This window comes from Salmo trutta, chromosome 26, assembly GCF_901001165.1.
Source record: "Salmo trutta chromosome 26, fSalTru1.1, whole genome shotgun sequence".
NCBI classification, from domain to species: Eukaryota; Metazoa; Chordata; class Actinopteri; order Salmoniformes; family Salmonidae; genus Salmo; species Salmo trutta.
Window position 1 is genome coordinate 41039780 of NC_042982.1, and position 24878 is coordinate 41064657.

General features: G+C 43.2%; 1 protein-coding gene across 6 annotated transcripts in view; it reads right to left on the minus strand.

The window, feature by feature from the left end:
* The window catches only part of LOC115163786 (muscleblind-like protein 1), a 101942-nt gene that overhangs the window by 51420 nt on the left and 25644 nt on the right, over positions 1–24878 (minus strand). The gene's annotated exons all lie outside the window — the stretch shown is intronic.

Below are 24878 nucleotides of genomic sequence, written 5' to 3' on the forward strand. Positions count from 1 at the left end.
GAGGAGGAGAGAAAGAGAGGAAGAGAGAGAGGAAGAGAGAGAGAGAGAAAGTGAGAGAGAGAGAGAGAGAGAGAGAGAGAGAGAGAGGAAGAGAGAGAGAGAGAGAGGAAGAGAGAAGAGAGAGAGAGAGAGAGAGAGAGAAAGAGAGGAAGAGAGAGGAAGAGAGAGAAAGAGAGGAAGAGAGGAAGAGAGAGGAAGAGATGGATGGAGGTACATAAAGAGAGACAGAGATGAGATCATTAGGGAGGAGAATACTTGTGGACTGAGAGAGAGAAAGAACGATGAAAGAGTGGGTAGTCATCAGTGAGAGATGATGTGATAGAGAGAGGAGGAGAGAGGGTCTGCTTTACCAATCATTATGAATCAAAGCAGCAAGGGATTTCAGCACTGTCCTCTGGAATGGACAATTACACAACACAGGCCAGAGTCACACATCAACAGGTCCATCTCTCTCTCTCCCTCACACACACACACACACACACACACACACACACACACACACACACACACACACACACACACACACACACACAAACACACACACAAACGTGCAGATAGAAACATGCACCCACGTAGACACACAGAAACATGTTGTAGCCGTATTGTTAGAGAGCGTGAATAAAAAAAGGTATTTGCACTGACAAAATGACAAGAGTAGGACACAAAGAGTAGATTGTAGCCTGTTAGTGAGATAGCCAGTAGAGACTAGAGTGTAACCTGTTTACCATATAGCCAGTAGAGACTGGAGTGTAACCTGTTTACCAGTAGAGACTAGAGTGTAACCTGTTTACCATATAGCCAGTAGAGACTGGAGTGTAACCTGTTTACCAGTAGAGACTGGAGTGTATCCTGTTTACCAGTAGAGACTGGAGTGTATCCTGTTTACCAGTAGAGACTAGAGTGTAACCTGTTTACCATATAGCCAGTAGAGACTGGAGTGTAACCTGTTTACCAGTAGAGACTGGAGTGTAACCTGTTTACCAGTAGAGACTGGAGTGTAACCTGTTTACCAGTAGACTGGAGTGTATCCTGTTTACCAGTAGAGACTGGAGTGTAGCCTGTTTACCAGTAGAGACTGGAGTGTAACCTGTTTACCAGTAGAGACTGGAGTGTAGCCTGTTTACCAGTAGAGACTGGAGTGTAACCTGTTTACCAGTAGAGACTGGAGTGTAACCTGTTTACCAGTAGAGACTGGAGTGTAACCTGTTTACCACATAGCCAGTAGAGACTGGAGTGTAGCCTGTTTACCAGTAGAGACTGGAGTGTATCCTGTTTACCAGTAGAGACTGGAGTGTAGGTGTCACGTCCTGACCAGTATAAGGGGTTATTGTTTATTGTAGTTTGGTCAGGACGTGGCAGGGGGTGTTTGTTTCATGTGGTTCGGGGTTTAATGGGTATGTATTTATGTAAGAGGGGTGTTTGACTCATGTGTTCCGGGGTTTTTGGGTTTTGTTCTTTATTTCGTATTTCTATGTTCTATCTATGTTGTGTATTTCTTTGTTGGCCTGGTATGAGTCTCAATCAGGAACAGCTGTACATCGTTGTTGCTGATTGAGAGTCATACTTAGGTAGCCTGTTTATACTTGTCCCTTTGTGGGAAGTTGTGATTGCATAGCTGTGTTTAGCCTGTAATCCTGTTCGTTCGTACGTTTTGTTTTCTTAAGTGTTCAAAAATAAATATATAATGAGCACTCAACCCGCTGCGCTTTGGTCCACTTACTACGACGACCATTACAATAGCCTGTTGGCCAGATAGCCAGTAGAGACTAGAGTGTAACCTGATTACCAGATAGCCTGTGGATACTAGAGTGTAACCTGTTTACCAGGTAGCCTGTGGAGCCTTTTGGCCAGGTAGGCAGTGGAGACTATTAAAATCCAGACAGGTTACACTCCAGTCTCTACTGGCTTACTGGTAAACAGGTTACACTCTAATCCAGACAGAAAATATTTACACAAGAAGCAACCTATTATCACACAGTCAACCTCTCATTTCATTTAGTAAGTTCACCATTCTGCCATTCTCACTGTAACCTGTTTACCAGATAGAGCAATTCAGAGGCAACTTCATAGAAACAACTGACAAAAAAATGCAGTCATGAACCTTAGAGAATTTGCAAAAATCTGTATTGCCTCCCATTGGAGGAGTTAGGGGGCTAAGAAAGTGTGTGTGTGTGTGTGTTCATAGACAAAAACAAAAAACTTACAATGTCCTAAGTCTCCGAGGCCAAATCACAAAAAACGATCCAGTCCAATCAATAATCCACAACAATAAACAATCACAAATGTACTCCTTTGAACACAATAGTATTAAAAACAAAAATCAAAAATAAGTTGGGTAGGGCAATAATAGTCCAGTGTCACTGAACATCAAAGGATGCGCAGTGCAAAAAGAAAGTGTGCTGCAGTGTAAAGCGCTGGAGCGAGAGGGAAAATGTGGGGGTTTTCGCATATAGTCCTCTTTAAAAGTAATGATCTCAGTCCTCGTTAAAGTGAACTCTGGGGTAAAACTCCGTGGTCTTTGTATTCACATATATTCACATCGCCCCGTGCCACCCCTTTGAATGAGGACTCAACTCTTTCAACTCTTTTACCCAGTCACTTTACCTATTTTGTGGTTTGAGTCCTCTTTGCATTCACGTTGCTACGTTCAGACAGGAACCAAGATCTTTTTCCAACATTCACTCAATGCACTCTGGGATTTTACAAAGTGCAGTACAAGCGATTCAATCGTAGTGTGTTATCTGACAGCTAGATATTCCTACTTGCATTTTGGAAGCTAATCGATTAAATTTAGTTAAACGGGGAGACATAATAAATGTAATCAGAAGATACAATTTACATGTACATATTATAGGTAATAGAATAACTGCAGATGAAATAATGCTGTAATTAATAACTGTACACCCAATGTAGGCTACTGGCCCTTTAAGAGCTAGAAATTATTTTGTTGTCTTGTTGTCTTCTCACACTATTAAAACCCCCACAATTAATAAACATATTATAAAGCTCTCTTAGTCTATAGATCACATAATGCAAACAAATAATCTAAACTAAAAACATCCACGCATCCTTGACATTCGCTGATCAACATGCAAAAAACGGCACTGCGTTTCTGCGAACGTGGTGTAATCATTAGCCAAACAGTCACCTAAAACGAGAGTTTCTATTGGACGAATATGTTCCTGCTTGCTTCGTTCCATCTGCTACCGTTTAAGAAACGTTTCGCAACAGAATTGCCATAATAAATACGCCCCTGCATATTATCATCTTCTCTCTTTGTGGCACCAATGTGAGAGTTTATGGCAGGGGAAACAGTGTTACAGTAGTCTAGTGTGAGGGGTTATGTCAGTAGTCTAGTGTGAGGGGTTATACTAGTAGTCTAGTGTGAGGGGTTATGTCAGTAGACTAGTGTGAGGGGTTATGTCAGTAGTCTAGTGTGAGGGGTTATAACAGTAGTCTAGTGTGAGGGGTTATGTCAGTAGTCTAGTGTGAGGGGTTATGTCAGTAGTCTAGTGTGAGGGGTTATATCAGTAGTCTAGTGTGAGGGGTTATAACAGTAGTCTAGTGTGAGGGGTTATAACATTAGTCTAGTGTGAGGGGTTATAACATTAGTCTAGTGTGAGGGGTTATAACAGTAGTCTAGTGTAAAGGGTTATGTCAGTAGTCTAGTGTGAGGGGTTATGTCAGTAGTCTAGTGTGAGGGGTTATGTCAGTAGTCTAGTGTGAGGGGTTATGTCAGTGGTTTAGTGTGAGGGGTTATGTCAGTAGTCTAGTGTGAGGGGTTATGTCAGTAGTCTAGTGTGAGGGGTTATGTCAGTAGTCTAGTGTGAGGGGTAATGTCAGTAGTCTAGTGTGAGGGGTTATATCAGTAGTCTAGTGTGAGGGGTTATAACAGTAGTCTAGTGTGAGGGGTTATATCAGTAGTCTAGTGTGAGGGGTTATAACAGCAGTCTAGTATGAGGGGTTATGTCAGTAGTCTAGTGTGAGGGGTTATAACAGTAGTCTAGTGTGAGGGGTTATGTCAGTAGTCTAGTGTGAGGGGTTATGTCAGTAGTCTAGTGTGAGGGGTTATGTCAGTAGTCTAGTGTGAGGGGTTATGTCTTTCTTTTCTCTCCAAAACTCTTGAACGTGCCGTCCTTGGCCAGCTCTCCTGCTATCTCTCTCAGAATGACCTTCTTGATCCTAATCAGTCAGGTTTCAAGACTGGGCATTCAACTGAGACTACTCTTCTCTGTGTCACGGAGGCTCTCCGCACTGCTAAAGCTAACTCTCTCTCCTCTGCTCTCATCCTTCTAGACCTATCTGCTGCCTTTGATACTGTGAACCATCAGGTCCTCCTCTCCACCCTCTCCGAGCTGGGCATCTCCGGCGCGGCCCACGCTTGGATTGCGTCCTACCTGACAGGTCGCTCCTACCAGGTGGCGTGGCGAGAATCTGTCTCCGCACCACGTGCTCTCACCACTGGTGTCCCCCAGGCTCTGTTCTAGGCCCTCTCCTATTCTCACTATACACCAAGTCACTTGGCTCGGTCATATCCTCACATGGTCTCTCCTATCATTGCTACACAGACGACACACAATTAATCTTCTCCTTTCCCCCTTCTGATAACCAGGTGGCGAATCGCATCTCTGCATGTCTGGCAGACATATCAGTGTGGATGACTGATCACCACCTCAAGCTGAACCTCGGCAAGACGGAGCTGCTCTTCCTCCCAGGGAAGGACTGCCCGTTCCATGATCTCACCATCACAGTTGACAACTCCCTTGTGTCCTCCTCCCAGAGTGCTAAGAACCTTGGCGTGACCCTGGACAACACCCTGTCGTTCTCCACTAACATCAAGGCGGTGACCCGATACTGCAGGTTCATGCTCTACAACATTCGCAGAGTACGACCCTGCCTCACACAGGAAGCGGCGCAGGTCCTAGTCCAGGCACTTGTCATCTCCCGTCTGGATTACTGCAACTCGCTGTTGGCTGGGCTCCCTGCCTGTGCCATTAAACCCCTACAACTCATCCAGAACGCCGCAGCCCGTCTGGTGTTCAACCTTCCCAAGTTCTCTCACGTCACCCCGCTCCTCCGCTCTCTCCACTGGCTTCCAGTTGAAGCTCGCGTCCGCTACAAGTCCATGGTGCTTGCCTACAGAGCTGTGAGGGGAACGGCACCTCCGTACCTTCAGGCTCTGATCAGGCCCTACACCCAAACAAGGGCACTGCGTTCATCCACTGGCCTGGCCTGCACGCCTCCCTACCTCTGAGGAAGCACAGTTCCCGCTCAGCCCATTAAAAATTGTTCGCTGCTCTGGCACCCCAATGGTGGAACAAGCTCCCTCACGACGCCAGGACAGCGGAGTCAATCACCACCTTCCGGAGACACCTGAAACCCCACCTCTTTAAGGAATACCTGGGATAGGATAAAGTAATCCTTCTAACCCCCCCCCCCAAAAGATCTAGATGCACTATTGTAAAGTGGCTGTTCCACTGGATATCATAAGGTGAATGCACCAATTTGTAAGTCGCTCTGGATAAGAGCGTCTGCTAAATTACTTAAATGTAATGTAAATGTCAGGGGAAACGCGGTTGCAGCAGTCAAGGGTGAGGGGTTATATCAGTAGTCTAGTGTGAGGGGTTATAACAGTAGTCTAGTGTGAGAGGTTATAACAGTAGTCTAGTGTGAGGGGTTATGTCAGTAGTCTAGTGTGAGGGGTTATATCAGTAGTCTAGTGTGAGGGGTTATATCAGTAGTCTAGTGTGAGGGGTTATAACAGTAGTCTAGTGTGAGGGGTTATATCAGTAGTCTAGTTTGAGGGGTTATAACAGTAGTCTAGTGTGAGGGGTTATAACAGTAGTCTAGTGTGAGGGGTTATATCAGTAGTCTAGTGTGAGGGGTTATATCAGTAGTCTAGTGTGAGGGGTTATAACAGTAGTCTAGTGTGAGGGGTTATATCAGTCGTCTAGTGTGAGGGGTTATAACAGTAGTCTAGTGTGAGGGGTTATATCAGTAGTCTAGTGTGAGGGGTTATAACAGTAGTCTAGTGTGAGGGGTTATGTCAGTAGTCTAGTGTGAGGGGTTATAACAGTAGTCTAGTGTGAGGGGTTATGTCAGTAGTCTAGTGTGAGGGGTTATGTCAGTAGTCTAGTGTGAGGGGTTATGTCAGTAGTCTAGTGTGAGGGGTTATGTCAGTAGTCTAGTGTGAGGGGTTATATCAGTAGTCTAGTGTGAGGGGTTATGTCAGTAGTCTAGTGTGAGGGGTTATAACAGTAGTCTAGTCTGAGGGGTTATGTCAGTAGTCTAGTGTGAGGGGTTATGTCAGTAGTCTAGTGTGAGGGGTTATAACAGTAGTCTAGTGTGAGGGGTTATGTCAGTAGTCTAGTGTGAGGGGTTATGTCAGTAGTCTAGTGTGAGGGGTTATAACAGTAGTCTAGTGTGAGGGGTTATAACAGTAGTCTAGTGTGAGGGGTTATGTCAGTAGTCTAGTGTGAAGGGTTATAACAGTAGTCTAGTGTGAGGGGTTATAACAGTAGTCTAGTGTGAGGGGTTATAACAGTAGTCTAGTGTGAAGGGTTATAACAGTAGTCTAGTGTGTGCAGGAATAATGAAAAGTGAACGTGAGGAGCTTTGTGTTCCCATTCCCCTAAAAATGTAAACAAACCACAAAATTTCATGGAACCTGAACCCGGCCAACCTCTTGAGATGGTCTCAGTTTGGTTTGCTTCACGGGCTCTTTTAAGGGGTCTGAGTTCCTATGGAGAGTTCACACTGCCCCCCCCCCAATCAAAATGTGTGAACTGCGCTGACTTCAGAAAAATAGGCTGAAAATGAGAGAGGGCGGTCTTAGTTGTTGACTTCAGGCTTGCCATTGCACTCGTTCGTCCTTCCGATCGACACTTCGTTTTGTTTATCAAAACTTGGCAACAAAGTTGCTAGTAATCCATAAGATCCAAAGTTTGAATGGCACCAACTAATTGGGAGTAGAGCGATATCACAGGCGATCTAACTTAGAACTTTTACAGTCTAAGGCCAAGGCTTCTGCAAAAAAATTGCACACCCTCAAAACTGTCGTGCCAACTGAGAGCTCTCACACAGAGACAGAATAGCCTTTTTTACTTCCTCCTTTCCTGACAGCTGCGTGTCAGGAAAGTGGCAGCGCACGGTGAAGGCTCCGTGCAGGACAGTGTCAAGGGGTCTTGGTGAAACTGGATTTCTGTTGTTTAACGGTGTCTTCGTGAGGGATTTTCTATTCCTACCTTCTCCTGTTCTGGGGCGGCAGGTAGCGTAGTGGTTAGAGCGTTGGGCCTGTAACCAAAAGGTTGCAGAATTGAATCCCCAAGCTGACAAGGTAAAAATATGTTTTTCTGCCCCTGAACAAGGCAGTTAACCCACTGTTCCCTGGTAGGCCATCATTGTAAATAAGAATTTGTTCTTAACTGACTTAGTAAATTAAGGTTACATTTAAAAAATCCCTTTGACACTGAGGGAGGTCCAAAAAGGGACAAGCAGTGTATTACCTCCTTGTGCAGATCCTCCAGCTGAAGGTTTGTGGCCTTCTGCGCTTTTCCCATCGAATTAGAGGTCTGTTCTCATTTTGATATTATTCAATTAAAAAATCCTATTTCCCTTGTGAAAGAGTTCTTCATGTCCTCCATAATATATTTCTGCTGAGAACACACTTCCTTCACAACAGACTCCTCTGCTCTCTGTTTTTGTTACTCAAGACAGGTCATGACTAGCTGATGGTTAGTTTCTATGAGTGTTCCCTGGAACATTCTGCTTCAGAGAATCTTGAAAATATTTCTGTCTGAACAGTTTGTTGTTGGTTTTCCTCCATTTGACAGGGGGAAGTGAGCCAACCTCAGCTGCACATCTTTCTAATGGGCCACCACACTTTCAGTCAGTTTGAGAATGTCATTCTCCTGCATTGTCAAACTATTGTTGGTGTTTGTCCATCGTTGTTCCATTTGTCCAGTGAGCACTGAGACACCTCTCCTAGTCTGTCTGGGCAGGGTAACAGGAAGAGGTTGAGGGGAGGTTAATTGTGGAGAGGTTATTGGCGAGCCAGAAGCCTGGGGATAAGGGGCAGTGATCTTCAACTCTATTACACCATCCCGGTCATAATTTCCATTAGGCGTGTCCACGTTGAGACAGAATGGGGTTCCAACAAAATACATGATTAAAGAGCTTTGTGTCTATGGTATATTGGGTGATTTTCTCTTGGGCCCCTGTTCGGCCGCCAGTTCTGTAGCGGTATTGTTGGGGGGTAGGTATTTATGCTCCCGATACACACATCTATTGTGAAAGAATGCTGATAAGGCCACCATACTGGGTTCTGAACCAGCCCAGCACCTTAATGTGACCATGCTGGGTTCTGAACCAGCCCAGCACCTTACTGTGACATTGCTGGGTTCTGAACCAGCCCAGCCCCTTAATGTGACCATGCTGGGTTCTGAACCAGCCCAGCACCTTAACGTGGCCATGCTGGATTCTGAACCAGCCCCTTAACGTGACCATGCTGGATTCTGAACCAGCCCAGCGTCTTAACGTGATCAAGCTGGGTTCTGAACCAGCCCAGTACCGTAACGTGACCATGCTGGGTTCTGAACCAGCCCAGCACCGTAACGTGACCATGCTGGGTTCAGAACCAGCCCAGCGCCGTAACGTGGCCATGCTGGGTTCTGAACCAGCCCAGTACCGTAACGTGATCATGCTGGGTTCTGAACCAGCCCAGCACCGTAACATGACCATGCTGGGTTCTGAACCAGCGCCGTAATGTGATCATGCTGGGTTCTGAACCAGCCCCTTAACGTGATCATGCTGGGTTCTGAACCAGCCCAGCACCGTAACGTGACCATGCTGGGTTCTGAACCAGCCCAGCACCGTAACGTGACCATGCTGGGTTCTGAACCAGCCCCTTAACGTGACCATGCAGGGTTCTGAACCAGCCCAGCTCCGTAACGTGACCATGCAGGGTTCGGAACCAGCCCAGCACCGTAACGTGACCATGCTGGGTTCTGAACCAGCCCAGCACCGTAACGTGATCATGCTGGGTTCTGAACCAGCCCCTTAACGTGACCGTGCTGGATTCTGAACCAGCCCAGCGCCGTAACATGACCATGCTAGGTTCTGAACCAGCCCAGTACCGTAACGTGACCATGCTGGGTTCTAAACCAGCCCAGCACCGTAACGTGACCATGCTGGGATCTGAGCCAGCCCAGCCCCGTAACGTGACCATGCTGGGTTCTGAACCAGCCCCGTAACGTGATCATGCTGTGTTCTGAACCAGCCCCGTAACGTGACCATGCTGGGTTCTGAACCATCCCCGTAACGTGACCATGCTGGGTTCTGAACCAGCCCAGTACCGTAACGTGACCATGGTGGGTTGTGAACCAACCCCGTAACGTGACCATGCTGGGTTCTGAACCAGCCCCGTAACGTGATCATGCTGGGTTCTGAACCAGCCCCGTAACGTGACCATGCTGGGTTCTGAACCAGCCCGTAACGTGATCATGCTGGGTTCTGAACCAGCCCAGTGCCGTAACGTGACCATGCTAGGTTCTGAACCAGCCCCGTAACGTGACCATGCTGGGTTCTGAACCAGCTCCATAACGTGACCATGCTGGGTTCTGAACCAGCCCAGCTCCGTAACGTGACCATGCTGGGTTCTGAACCAGCCCAGCTCCGTAACGTGACCATGCTGGGTTCTGAACCAGCCCAGCTCCTTAATGTGACCATGCTGGGTTCTGAACCAGCCCAGCGCCGTAACGTGACCATGCTGGGTTCTGAACCAGCCCAGCCCCGTAACGTGACCATGCTGGGTTCTGAACTAGCCCATCACGGTGGACGGCAACGTGACAGTCCACGCCCCTGTGCATCATTAATACTGTCTGAACATCACTCCTCCTCATCACGGTCCCAAAAACAACCCTGGATCCGGACGACCCGGTCTGATCATGGTCCACAGCAAGGCCCCAGTGGGAGGAGGGAGAGGGCCAGCGCACACAGCTACAGTACCTCTTCACTGGATATTACCAGACAATTAATCTGAATATTACCAGACAAGGAATCGGAATATTACCAGACAAGGAATCGGAATATTACCAGACAAGGAATCGGAATATTACCAGACAAGGAATCGGAATATTACCAGACAAGGAATCGGAATTTTACCAGTCAAGGAATCTGAATATTACCAGACAAGGAATCTGAATATTACCAGACAAGGAATCTGAATATTACCAGACAAGGAATCTGAATATTACCAGACAAGGAATCTGAATATTACCAGACAAGGAATCTGAATATTACCAGACAAGGAATCTGAATATTACCAGACAAGGAATCTGAATATTACCAGACAAGGAATCTGAATATTACCAGACAAGGAATCGGAATATTACCAGACAAGGAATCTGAATATTACCAGACAAGGAATCTGAATATTACCAGACAAGGAATCTGAATATTACCAGAAGGGAATCTGAATATTACCAGACAAGGAATCTGAATATTACCAGACAAGGAATCGGAATATTACCAGACAAGGAATCGGAATATTACCAGACAAGGAATCGGAATATTACCAGACAAGGAATCGGAATATTACCAGACAAGGAATCGGAATATTACCAGACAAGGAATCTGAACTATCAACCGTCATAGGTTCCTGCAGGCTGGTTACTTTACACAGAACTTTCTCTCCAAAATTCCATTTACTGTAACTGCAGCCAGGTCACCTGCGATACAAGTCAGTATTCGACGTCCATCCATGTCTGAGGAGCTCGGGAGATGATGTGGAAACCGGCTACTAGGGGCAACGGTGAGTGATGTTACCTTCAAGTAGGTCTTGGTGCTAGGGCGTTGTGGATGGGGATGGTGGATGGGCGTAAGAATCTGCTTTTGATTCCAAGGTTGCAAGATCGAATCCAGTGATAGAAAGTTATTTTTGGGGGATTTGCTTTAATAAGTCTATCCCAAACATTAACCATTCAGACTTAATTCCTAACCTTAAGAGTTTTACATTATACATGTGCCCAAGCTTAAATTTAAACACTTTGAAATTTGATGTTTGCAACAACTTGGAAATTTGACGTTTGAGAAACAGTGACAAACGTGTAATTCCGACATGCTACTGTGCGAGCTAGTACCTGAGCTGTATTGACAGGAGCACTTTGGGTGAATCAGTAGAGACAATTTAGAGGAATAGACCCAGCTGATTGCCCAGTGTCTGTGTTTGTGTCTGTATGTGTGTGTGTGTGTGTGTATGTGCACGTTTCAGATATGTCCTCCCTTTGGACTAGCATCTTCGTGTGTTAGTGTGTTAACATCAGACAGATTATGACATCAGACACAACACAAAGAACACCCTGTCTAAAGACTGAGTACTGCTAGACAGGTGAGCACACATACACACACACACACTCATGCATACACACACACTCATGCATACACACACACTCATGCATACACACACACACACACACACACACACACACACACACACACACACACACACACACACACACACCAAAACAAAGCCTTTGGACTGGAGTCCAGGGATGTTACGGAGGACTACACTTACCAATTCCTCTAAAACAGAAACATTGATCTACCTGCTATCTGGATCCTGGAGGGGAACCTCCCCATAGCGTGTGTTGCCGTTTCCTGCAGTCAAATGGCGTAGTGGCCTCATGGGTGGAATATTAATAATAATTGTCATAATTTCATAATTAATAAACAAACTTACAGTTTTTAACAATCACTTTGGCACTAATTTCAGAACCTTGTGGTCATTTTTCAAAACTCTAGACTGTCACATCCTGACCATAGTAAGTTGTTATTTTCTATGGTAGAGTAGGTCAGGGCGTGACAGGGGGTGTTTGTCCGTTTTTGTATTTCTATGTTTAGTTTCTAGTATTGTATTTCTAGGTTGGTTTTTGTTTGGCATGACGTCCTATTAGAGGGAGCCGGTTGTCGTTGTCTCTAATTGGAGGTCATATTTAAGTTGATGTTTGTCCCACTTGTGTTTTGTGGGTGATTATACTTTGTGAGTAGTGTTTGTTCCTCCTGCATCACGGTTTGTTGTTTTGTTCCTTCAGTTTATTTTTGTTTTGCATTGAGTTTCACAGTCCAATAAATATGTGGAACAAAACCGACGCTGCATTTTGGTCCGATCATTTGAACATAGACACAAAACACAAAACGGTCATCACTTGTAACACAGGCTGTCCAATGTTCAAAACATTGCATTGTGCATTCATATCTTTAAAGAAACCTTGCACTTGCAGAATCATTGGTTCAAATAACTAATTTATCATGAAATAGCACAGGAACATTAATTTAGATCACCCACACACAAGATACCGATAGTTTCACTGTGTAGTTGTTCGTAAAATCATTAAATATTGTAGTACAAAATATGTGATACATGTTTCATTATGCTACTACACATAAATACATCACTGTAAAAGGACTAGTAGAGAGAATACTACAGACACAGTGGAATCATTGAACAAAATATGAAATGTATTGATGAAATACAATAAAATCACAATATAGGTTTCTTTGAATCAAAGCTATAATAATTAGCTACAAAAAAAGAAAAAAACAGTTAAAGGTCAACTGCAGTGTTCCTCACCTGGCTTACTGTAAAAAGCAAAACAAAAGATTGATTACTGTACTTCTATATTTCCCTCAACCCTGTCTTGTGGATTTGGCCACAGGTTCTTATGCACATCACAATGGATGTTTTCATTAGCCAAACATCTTGGGAAGAATCTTCGGGCATGGCGAATCCAGGCCTGACACTGGTCTGCCGTGATGTCATTGCATGCGTCATCCATGGCCTGGAGAAGGGTGGCTTGTCCCTGAGGGCGCCTATCATATGCCTTCCACCTCCATGTGGAGAAAAATTCCTCAATCGGGTTTTAGGAAAGGAGAGTATGGGGGTAAGTACAGGGTGGTAAATTGTGGATGGGCCTGAAACCATGCTTGCACCATTTGAGCATGGTGGAACCTGACATTATCCCACACAATGACATAGGTCATGCCATCAGCTCTACAGACCTGATTTAGATCATCAAGGAAGGTTACATTTGAACAGCGAATCAGGTGGCTGCCTGCAACTCAATATATAGAGTATATAGAGCAGAGAGCTTTAGATGTTGCTCGACCAAACATTAGAACGGGCAAGATGAGTAATCTAAGCAACTTTGACCGTGGTATGATTGTTGATGCCACACATGGTGATTCCAGCATCTCAGAAACAGCTGCCCTCCTGGGATTTTTACGCACTACAGTCTCTAGAGTTTACAGAGAATGGTGCGATAAACAAAACACATTCAGTGAGCGGCAGTTCTGTGGGCAAAACACCTTGTTAATGAGAGAGGTCAGAGGAGAATGTCCAGACTCATTCAAGCTAACAGAAAGGCCACAAATGCTCAAATAACAGCTGTTTAAAACAGTGGTGTGCGGAAGGGCATCTCTTACAGTTTTTTACAATAACTTTGCCACTAATTTTGGAACCTTGATGTCATTTTTCAAAACTCTAGACACAAAACTCACAACCTATGATCAAAATGCACATTTTTCAAAACTTTAACACTTTTTCCAATTGCTTGGATACAATACACATAAAGCTACGATCATTTGTTCATTGAACTAAAATCACCTGTTCAAAATGACACAACTTAACATCAAAGTATTACCATTTCAAAATGCAATTCACACATTACATCTGAGATGACTGTCTATTCATTTCATTACAATGATCTAACTATCAATTGATACAACTGCTCAAAATGATAAGTAACTGTTGCATTACTCTTAATGCATAGTTTTATGGAAACTGACAAACAGTATTCCATGTTTAGATCATGAATCATGAAAGTTTCAGGATAACGAGATCCATTCACACCAATTACCTTGGAACATGAACCAACTGGACTGCATTATCTATGGATGTAATATTTCATCATCATTCTTTATCAGACACTGTTTCTATGGTCCCATGTACCACTTTTCCAGACCATGTTTTCAGATTTGACATTACTGTACACTCACCGGCAACTTTATTAGCTACACCTATCTAGTACTGGGTAGGACCCCCTTTTGCCTCCACAACAGCCTGAATTATTCACGGTGTTATACGTTACAGTTTTTAACAATCCCATTGGCACTAATTTCAGAACCTTGTGGTAATTTTTCAAAACTCTAGACACAAAACTCAAAACGGTCATCTGAAAACTGCCGAAAATACGAGGTTTCTATGTCAAGCAGTTTTGTTATATTTCCTTCTTCTGTGATGTATATAAAGTGTGATATTGGGATGCAAACATAAAATGTAATACATTTCAACTCTCTATCTGACATGGTACAGGAGTCTTCTGTGATGTATATAAATAAAGTGTAATATTGTGATGAAAACTTAAAATGTAATACATTTCAACTCTATATCTGACATGGTACAGGTGTCTTCTGTGATGTATATAAATAAAGTGTAATATTGGGATGAAAACTTAAAATGTAATACATTTCAACTCTCTATCTGACATGGTACAGGAGTCTTCTGTGATGTATATAAATAAAGTGTGATATTGGGATGCAAACTTAAAATGTAATACATTTCAACTCTCTATCTGACATGGTACAGGTGTCTTCTGTGATGTATATAAATAAAGTGTGATATTGGGATGAAAACATAAAATGTAATACATTTCAACTCTCTATCTGACATGGTACAGGAGTCTTCCTTTCTTTAGCCCATAACCATGTGTGTGAGGTGTAGACTTTTGTTTCAAAGTAGATTTGTTTAAGACTACCAAGAATCCCTCTAAGTGACCCTGATTTAGCCCACTGCACTAAAAGGTTAACATCTCCCCCATGGATCCTACCACCTTCAACTCTAGTTAAGTCAGGCACGGATTCTACCACCTTCAAATCACATTAAGCGAGGCAAAAAGAGTCATCACCGCCGTCTACAGACAGAGAGACAGACAGATTTTTATTTAATTTTTTATTTAACCTTTATTTAACCAGGTAGGCTAGTTGAGAACAAGTTCTCATTTATAACCGCGACCTGGCCAAGATAAAGCAAAGCAGTGCGACACAAACAACAACACAGAGTTACACATGGAATGAACAAACATACAGTCAGAACACAATAGGAAAAAAGTCTATATACAGTGTGTGCAAATGAGGTAAGATAAGGGAGGTAAGGCAATAAATAGGCCATAGAGGCTAAATAATTACAATTTAGCAATTAAATACTGGAGTGATAGATGTGCAGAAGATGAATGTGCATGTAGAGATAGTGTGGTGCAAAGAAGCCACCCCAAAAAATAATAGTATGGGGATGAGGTAGTTGGATGGGCTGTTTACAGGTGGGCTATGTACAGGTGCAGTGATCTGTGAGCTGCTCTGACAGCTGGTGCTTAAAGCTAGTGAGGGAGATATGAGTCTCCAGCTTCACTGATTTTTGCAATTCATTCCAGTCATGGGCAGCAGCGAACTGGAAGGAAAGGAATTGGCTTTGGGGGTGACCAGTGAAATATACCTGCTGGAGCGCGTGCTACAGGTGGGTGCTGCGATGGTGACCAGTGAGCTGAGATAAGGCGGGGCTTTACCTAGCAAAGACTTATAGATGACCTGGGGCCAGTGGGTTTGGCGAAGAATGTGAAGCGAGGACCAGCCAACGAGAGCATATAGGTCGCAGTGGTGGGTCGTATATGGGGCTTTGGTGACAAAACGGATGGCACTGTGATAGACTGATAAAGGTAGACCTACAGACACACATAGGTTAGAACCACGTCACAAGGGACAGTCGCTTCTCCTATGGAAAGATGCTAAATTAGTGCTAAATTAGCAAAAAAATTGAATTAGCCAAAAAGACGTAGCCTAGCGGTGCATTATCCTGTTTTGGCTTTGAGTGGGTACAAATCGTTAGCGTCCAGGGAAAATGACAGTACTCAGCGTAACTGTTGAGTTTAGATGCATGTGTTCCCTGTGAGTCATCTTCATTTAAACCACAGCTGTGAAGAGGTGGTGGAAACATGCTTCTCTGATGGCCTCTCTCTCTCTGTCTCTCGCTCACTCTTACACTCTCACAGTCTCACACTCTCACTCACACACTCACACTCTCATACTCTCTCACTCTCACACTCTCACACACTGTCTCTCACTCTCTCTCACTCTCAGACAGAGATGTTTAGACAGTGGACAGACACTTGGTGCAACAGCTAGGTCAATGAAGTACACATATATTCCACACACACGCACACACAACACACACACACGCGCACACACACATTAGGATGGTTAGCATTCTTGTGGCTGATACTGTGGAGGGTGGGTGTTGACAGATCCATCAGTCATGTGACCATGTATACGGCACATCCTAACTCTACCCATGGATGGATTATTCCAGCCAGAGATACTAACACTGCCAGTGTAATGTAGGGGCAGGTTTGGAGAACCAGGCTCACGTGATGAGTAAACTTGCCTGACACCTGCAGACTCGTGTTAGCTCCCAGAGCTAAGGTCTCACTGACACAGATGCTAAATGTGACTGTGTCGTCCTGTGTCCTATGGTAATGTCATTATGTAAGAGACAGGCCTCTAATTAGTAGTGGTCTCATTACCCCGACACCACACAGCTCCGTCCAGACACACAACAAAGCTACAGCACAACAGACCACGTATTCACCCTCCACACCCTAATTGAAAAACAAACAAACAAAAACAAAGGCAAAGTCTTCTTATGCTTTGTTGACTTCAAGAAAGGTTTTGACTCAATTTGTCATGTGGGTCTGCTATACAAATTGAAGGAAAGTGGTGTTGGGGGAAAAACATACGACATTATAAAATCCATGTACACAAACAACAAGCGTGCGGTTACAATTTACAAAAAACACATTTCTTTCCACAGGTCAATGGGGTGAGACAGGGATGCAGCTTAAGCCCCACCCTCTTCAAGAAATTGACAATGTCACTAGAACAGTCTTCAGCACCTGGCTTCACCCGGCTTCACCCTACAAGAATCTGAAGTCAAATGTCTACTGTTTACTGATGATCTGGTTCTTCTGTCCCCAACCAAGGAGGGCCTACAGCAGCACCTAGATATTCTGTACAGATTCTGTCAGACCTCGGCCATGACAGTAAATCTAAGTAAGACCAAAAATAATGGTGTTCCAAAAAAGGTCCAGTTGCCAGAACCACAATACAAATTCCATCTAGACACCGTTGTGTAGGTGTTCCCAAACTGGGTTGCGCCAAATAAAAATGTGATTCAGATAAAAATAAAAAAATTAAATAAATACATTTTCTTCACATTTTAAAACAGCCATTTAGATTTTCCAACAGGGCTATACATTTGAGTGAATTTTTTTCTCTCACCTGAGTATTCTCGTTTCACTGCCAAAAATATAATTAATTCATCAAGTGTTCAGCGAAATAACAGCACAATGTCAAATACAGGTAGCCTAGTCAAATAATTAACATCCAATCACATTTACCGTTACTCTCTCGCGGGAGCTCCAATAACGTCCGTATGTATTCAAACGTTGCTGGTGCTCATTCCGTTTGCTCTAAAATTGATTAATGGTTAAAAAAAGGCCTGCATCCATAGAGACACATACCAGCTCTACTGGTAGTACTGCTACTGCCAGCAGTACTACACCTGCATCTGTCGACGACACAAGTTGTTCTGCTTCCATGAGCACATCCAATGCTAACATCAGTAATTCTGCATGTGTTGTTAGCCCAGCTAGCATGGACACTGACAGTTGTGAATCTGATGCAGCCAAAGAGCTACTGCCCAATTACCTTGGGAAAGCACTGAACAACAGATAGGGACGTTGGACCATCGAAGAGGCACAAATATAATGAGAACTAAATTGATTTGGGGTTCACTTATACTGGGAGTAGTGCCTTTCCTCAGCCACTGTGTGTTATATGTGCAAAAGTACTATCTCACAACTCAATGAAACCTTCACTCTTGCGCAGACATTTTGAAACAAAACATGCCAATTAGAAAAATTAGCCACAAGAGTTTTTTGAGCGAGAATTAAGACGACTTTTGAGTAGTAAGACATGTATAAATGCAACGGATATCATTAATGAGAAGGGGCTAGAAGCTACCGAGTGGCTAGGACAGACAAGCCCCATACTATTGTGGAGGACTTAATTCCTCCTGCTGCCGCAGAAATGGCTGGGACAATGCTGGGGGAAAAGGCCCCAAAAAACTATAAAGACAATGCCTTCATCAAACAACACCGTTTCACGACGCATCAATGACATGGCAGGAGATGTTTTGAAACAATTACTGCTTTGCATACAAGCCAGTGAATTCTATGCGTTACAGCTGGATGAATCGACAGACGTGGCGGGCCTGGCACAGCTCCTGGTATATGTCCGTTACGTTTATGGGGGTCAATTAAGGAAGACATCCTCCACTGGACACCACTGGATACCAGGACAACAGGAGAGGATATTTTGTAAGTACCAGACAGCTTTGTGACATCAAATGGACTTTTGTGGTCAAGATGTGTTGGTATCTGTACTGATGGCACAAAAGCCATGACAGGGAGACATAGTGGAGTGGTAACGCGCATGCAAGCAGTTTCTCCCGACGTTACTTGTGTACACTGCAGCAATTAAGTCCTTTACAACCATTGAATCTATATGTTTTGACCTTGTCAGTTTACAATCTAAAGTAACGCTAAGTAATTTAGTCTCCTCAACTTGTTAAACAGCCACACCATTCATTACCAGATTCAGCTGAGGTCTAGCACTTAAGGAATGATTTGTACCAAATACAATGCTCTTAGTTTTAGAGATGTTCAGAACCAGTTTATTACTGGCCACCCATTACAAAACAGACTGCAACTTTTTGTTAAGAGTTTCAGTGACTTCATTAGCTGTGGTAGCTGATGCGTATATGGTTGAATCATCAGCATACATGAACACACATGCTTTGTTAAATGCCAGTGGCAGGTCATTGGTAAAAATAGAAAATAGTAGAGGGCCTAGAAAGCTGCCCTGCAGTATACCCTACTTTACATGTTTGACATTAAAGATGCTTCCATTAAAGAAAACCTTTTGAATCCACATTATGGCAGAGGTTGAAAACCCATTGCACATACTTTTTCAAACAACAGGTTATGGTCAATAATATCAAAGGCTGCATTGAAATCTAACGGTACAGCTCCCACAATCTTCTTATTATTGATTTCTTTCAACCAATCATCAATCATTTGTGTCAGTGCAGTACATGTTGAGTGCCCTTCTCTATAAGCATGCTGAACATCTGTTGTTAATTTGTTTACAGAGAAATAGCATTGTATTTGGTCAAACACTATTTTTTTCCAACAGTTTGCTAAGAGCTGGCTGCAAGCTTATAGGTCTGCTGTTAGAACCAGTAAAGGCCGGTTTACCACTCTTGGGTAGTGGAAAGACTTTGGCTTCCCTCCAGGCCTGAGGACAAAGACTTTCCTCTAGGTTCAGATAAAAAACATGAAAGATAGGAGAGTCCTCCTCATTAGCTTTCCATCTAAGTTGTCAATGCCAGGAGGTTTGTCATTATTGATCGATAACAACAATTTTCCACCTCTCCCACACTAACTTTACAAAATTCAAACTTGCAATGCTTTTCTTTAATTATTAGTTTTTTATGCATGAATACAATTGCTCACTGTTCGAGTTGACATTTCCTGCCTATGTTTGCTCACTTTGCTAATGAAATAATCATTAAAAGAATTGAAAACATCAAATAGTTTTGTGATGAATAAGCCATCTGATTTGATGAAATATGGAGTTGAATTTGTCTTTCTGACCATCATTTCCAAAGTTTTTTTCCATCATTCTTCATATCATTGATCTTGGCTTCATAATAAAGTGTATTCTTCTTTTTGTTGAGTTTAGTCTCATAATTTCTCAATTTAAGTCAGCCAGTCAGATCTGCAGCCAGACTTATTAGCCACTTCTTCTGCCCCATCTCTTTCAACCATACCGTTTTTCAATTCCTCATCAATCCATGGAGCCTTAACAGTTCTAACAGTCAGTTACTTAACAGGTGCATGTTTATCAATAATTGGAAGAAGAAATTTCATAAATTCATCAAGTGTAGCGTTTGGATGGTCCTTATTAATCACATCAGACCAACATGTATTTTCAACATCATCCACATAAGAGTCACAGCAAAATCTTTTCTATGATCTCTTATACGCTATTTTAGGCCCAGCTGTTGGAACTTTGGCTTTCCTGGATATAGCCACAATATTGTGATCACTGCATCCTATGGGCACGGATACAGCTTTAGAACAAATGTCTACAGCATTAGTAAAAATGTAATCGATACATGTTGATGATCTTGTTCCTGTAGTGTTTGTAAGCGTCCTGGTAGGTTGATTAATAACCTGAACCAGATTACAGGCACTGGTTACAGTAAGAAGCTTCCTTTTGAGCGGACAGCTTTAAATGAAAAACAGTCAATATTCAGGTCCCCAAGAAAGTAGACCTTTCTGTTTACATCACATACACTATCAAGCATTTCACACATATTATTTAGATACTGACTGTTAGCACTTGGTGGCCTATAGAATCACCTCAAAAGAAAAGGCTTTAGATGTGCCAAGTGAACCTGCAACCACAACACTTCAATAACACTTGACATAATATCTTGTCTAAGCATTACAGGGATATGGCTCTGAATATATAGAGCAACACCTCACCCATAAGCATTTATATCTCTTCTAAAGATGTTATATCCTTGTATTGCTACTGATGTATTATCAAATGAATTATCAAAGTGAGTCTCAGAAATAGCTAATATATGAATGTTTTCTGTTGTTAGCAAGTTATTGATTTAATGAACCTTATATCTAAGACTACATATATTAATATGGGCTATTTTCAGCCCTTTCCTGGGTAGCTTATCAGAGGAAGACATAATACTGAAAAGAGCAAACAAAGCACGATAAAAAAAATACATTCAGCAGTCCATTAATCAATTGGTGTGTGTGTGTTTGTATGTGTGTGCTGTGGGTTTGAAGCTATGAACCTATAGGCTTGGCTCTCTCATCCCTTCCAGGCTTCTGGGAGGGAGGGTTGACAATGAGCCTGTCATAGCGGATGTTAGCAATGTCCCACGCGCTCTGGCAGCTTTCATGGCTGGGATCAGTTCTTTCCTCTACTGGCACACAGCTTCAGGATAGTCCTCGTTGAGGAAGATATACATTCCTATCAAGTTCTTGGCTCTTTTCAGAACAGCTACCTTGTCCTTGAACGTCAGAAACTTGACCACTATCGGCATGGGCCTGTCACCTGGGCCAGTGGTGGGTTTTCCAGTCCTGTGGGCGCGCTCCACCTCAATCTTCCTGTGATCTACCTTCAATTTCCCTCACTTTGTCCTCAGACTCCATCCAGATCTCATGTGGAGATTCCGTCCACAACCATGTTGTTCCACCTTGATTGTTCCTCGAGATAGATTCCCTGTTATCATGGATTCACTCACAGAACAGATGTCCTCTCTCAGTGACTTACAGATTTCTGTCATCTTTCCATTCTCCATCGAGCTGGCCCTGGGAGAACTGCAAACTGTTCTTCCAGTCCTGGACCTCTCTGGTCAGGTCGTCCATTCTTTTATTAGTAGAATCCACGAGTATTTGGACAAAACACTTGAAGCTTTTTTCTTGTTGTTGTAACAACTGCTTTTATGTCTCTTTTCATTTGTTTAAAAAATTCTTCACATGTGATAGAGATACACCACTGTCCTCAACGGTACTCCCGCCGGCTTTGGTCTTTGTCAGGGAAGCTAGCAACGTAGGTTACGCTGTTACTCCTCGCAGTTACAGACAGGACAGGTCACGGGGAAAATTGAAAAAAAAAAACCAGCAGGGATCTAGACAGCCGCAAACCCGAGGAAATCTGCGGTCCCAGCCACAATGGCTAACCGCGTAGCGGGCTGCGTTCAAGAAAATCCCACTGGCTTGATATGCAGCGGCACCAAATAGCTCCTCAGACCCGTCCTTGGTCGGCAGGATCACTGGAAAGGGACAAGCAGTCCCAGCAACTGATGCCAACTGTGTCGCGGGATCCATATTAAGAAGCTAGCTAGCTACTAAAAACTTTCCAATACACTTTTAAACCACAAACTTTTCAAACAAACAAAACCAAGCTCTTCCTTGTTCCGCATTCAACAGAATCTGCATCTAGGATTACAGGGACTCTCCACAACTATATTCAATGTGCGGGACAAAACTGAGGCTATGATTAAGAAGTTGGAGCTCTTCGCTATCTGAATTAACAAGGACAACACACAGGTCTTTCCATCATTGTATGATTATTTGTGTGAAAATGAACACAAGCTTACGGACAATGTCAAATATGATATAGCGAAGCACCTGAGTGAGTTGGGTGCGCAATTACACAGATACTTTCCTGAAACAGATGACACAAACAACTGGATTCATTATCCCTTTCATGTCCTGCCTTCAGTCCACTTACTGACATCTGAACAAGAGAGCTTCATCAAAACTGAAACAAGCGGTTCTGTGAAATTGAATTTAATCAGAAGCTACTGCCAGATTTCTGGATTGGTCTCCCCTCAGAGTATCCTACCCTTGGCAAATCGAGCTGTTAAGACACTAATGCCCTTTGCAACCACGTTCATATGTGCGAGTGGATTCTCAGCCCTCACTGGCATGAAAACTAACTACAGGCACAGACTGTGTGTGGAAAATGATTTAAGACTGAGACTCTCTCCAATGCAACCCAACATTGTAGAGTTATGAGCATCCTTTCAAGCACACCCTTCTCATTAACCTGTGGTGACTTATTCACAATTTCTGATGAACAAATAAGGTTTTATATGTAAGATGGTTAAATAAAAAGCAAAATGATTGATTATTATTATATTATTATTTATGCCCTGGTCCTATAAGAGTTTTTTGTCACTTCCCACAAGCTGGGTTGTGAGAAAAACACACACCCATTCTTATGTTTAATGAATGTATCGTATAATGTGTGGCAGGCTTACAATGATGGCAAAAAACTATATTTGTGATTGTGCTGACTCAGGTGCTAGAGGGAGTATGCAGCTGGAGGTTGAATGTTTGAAGGGGTACGGGACTATAAAAAGTTTGGGAATCACTGTCCTAGAGCACACAAAAAATGACAAACTCGGCCTAAACATCAGCGGCACAGGTAACTTCCACAAAGCTGTGAACAATCTGAGAGACAAGGCAAGAAGGGACTTCAATGCCATCAAAAGGAACATAAAATTTGACATACCAATTAGGATCTGGCTAAAAATACTTGAATCAGTTATATAACCCATTGCCCTTTATCGTTTTCAGGTCTGGGGTCCGCACAACAGCCAAGAATTCACAAAACGCATATTTATTTTAGTTTCCCAATTGGACTTTAACTATTTGCACATCGTTACAACACTGTACAGTATATCGACATAATACGACATTTGAAATGTCTCTAATCCTTTGAAATGTTTCTGAGTGTAATGTTTACTGTTGATTTCTGATTGTTTACTTGACTTTTGTTTATGATCTATTTCACTTGCTTTGACAATGTTAACATATGTTTCCCATGCCAATAAAGCCCTTGAATTGAATTTAATAAAAGATAGCCCTTTGTTGTCACTGCTATTACTCCTCATATCCTTCCCTCCATCCCTCCATCACAACCCTTTATGACTTATCCTTCTATTGCTCCCTCCCTCCTTCACACTTTCTCTCCCCAATCTGAGGGTGGCCCTTCATCTGTTTTTATTCACAATCTCCAAACCTCATCAGCAGTCTAATACATCACCAGCGGCCTAATACAGCATTAGCAACCTAATACCTCATCAGCAGCCCAATACCTCATCAGCAGCTTAATACCTCATCAGCACCCAAATACCTCATCAGCAGCCTAATACCTCATCAGCAGCCCAATACAACATCAGCAGCCCAATACCTCATCAGCAGCCTAACACCTCATCAGCAACCTAATACCTCATCAGCAGCAAATACCTAATCAGCAGCATGATACCTCATCAGCAGCATAATACCTCATCAGCAGCAAATACCTAATCAGCAGCATAATAACTCATAAGCAGCCTAATCCCTCATCAGCAGCCTAATATCTCATCTGCAGCTCAATATATCATCAAGAGCCCAATACCTCATCAGCAGCCTAACACCGAATCAGCAGCCCAATGCATCAGCAGCAGCCTAAAACCTAATCAACAGCCCAATTCCTTATCAGTAACCTAATACCTCATCAGCAGCCAAATACATCACCAGCAGCCTAACACATCATTAGCTAACTAATACCTCATCAGCAGCCCAAAACCTCATTAGCAGCATAATACCTCATCAGCAGCATAATACCTCATCAGCAGCCCAATACCTCATCAGCAGCCAAATACCTCATCAGCAGCCTTATACCTCATCCACAGTCAAATACCTAATTAGCAGCCTTATACCTCATCAGCAGGAAGTGACCTCATCAGCAGCCCAATACCTCATCAGCAGCCTAATACCTCATCAGCAGCCCAATACCTCATCCACAGTCAAATACCTCATCAGAAGCCTTATACCTCATCAGCAGGTAGTGACCTCATCAGCAGCCGAATACTTCATCAGCAAAAAAATACCTCATCAGCATCCTAATACCTCATCAGCAGCCTAAAACCTCATCAGCAGCCCAACACCTCATCAGAAACCTAATACCTGATCAGCAGCCCAATACCTCATCAGCAGCCCAATACCTCATCAGCAACCTAATACCTCATCAGCAGCCCAATACCTATCAGCAGCCCAATACCTCATCAGCAGCCTTATACCTCATCAGCAGCCAAATACCTCATCAGAAGCCCAATATGTCATCAGCAG